This window comes from Tupaia chinensis, unplaced genomic scaffold (assembly GCF_000334495.1).
Source record: "Tupaia chinensis unplaced genomic scaffold, TupChi_1.0 Scaffold143833_1, whole genome shotgun sequence".
Lineage (NCBI taxonomy): Eukaryota > Metazoa > Chordata > Mammalia > Scandentia > Tupaiidae > Tupaia > Tupaia belangeri.
The window spans coordinates 461,192-462,066 of record NW_006203683.1 but is presented as its reverse complement, the minus strand read 5'-3'; positions in this window follow the sequence as shown (position 1 = coordinate 462,066).

The window sequence follows — 875 nt, the reverse complement described above, 5'->3', positions numbered from 1 at the left end:
AGCACTGTGCAGGGGAACCTGGTCCACACCTGGCGAGCAGGGATTCGAATCCCAGTCCTGGTGCTATGTTGCTATATGCTGGCCGTGTGATTGCCGGCCATGCAGGTGGTGGGGCACACTGGAGGAAGAGCGATTGCATCGATCTGACTCAGTTGGGGGTGGGGCTCTCTCTCATTTGCATATGCATGCACTTTCCTAAATACAGGGAGAATGTAGTTAATGTCCAAGGCAAAATGATGCAGGACTTGGTTCCTTTCCCACTTATTCAGGTAGAAAATCACGTAATCCTGTACATGTATGATGGTAGAAAATCACGTAACCTTGTACATGTATGATGGAACAAGAGATCCCACTCTACCTGCCCACCTCCTGCAGTGTCCTCTTTTTCATGCACTGAAATACCAAAGGACTATGAATAGTTCATCGGTATGTCAGAAGCTCACTGTCTTTATCACTCAATTTCAAATTTATAAGGGCTCTTAAAAAAGTGTGTGGGAACTTTTATTATGAAAAGTGGAAAACTGTGTATTATGAGAAAACTGTGCATGGATTTCACTTTTTGTCTCGAAATAAATGAGTACTTTAATTCCATTATTCCACCAACTTTTTGAAGTCCTTTCATACATAGTACCAATATTCTTTTCCGTTCCTTTTAAGCCTTAGTTGTTTTATTGAAAAGTTATTTGTAAATAATGATTACATGTTTTCCCACGGATGTTGGCTACTAGAAAGAAAACATGCTAAAGAAATTGTTAAAAACAGATGCCCTTTACTCTTTTCAACTCATTTGCTACCTCAACAGAGGAAAAGATCCCACATGATTGTTTTTCCTATTCCAATCTCAAATCCTTCTCCCTGGAAATGAAATAAGAGGA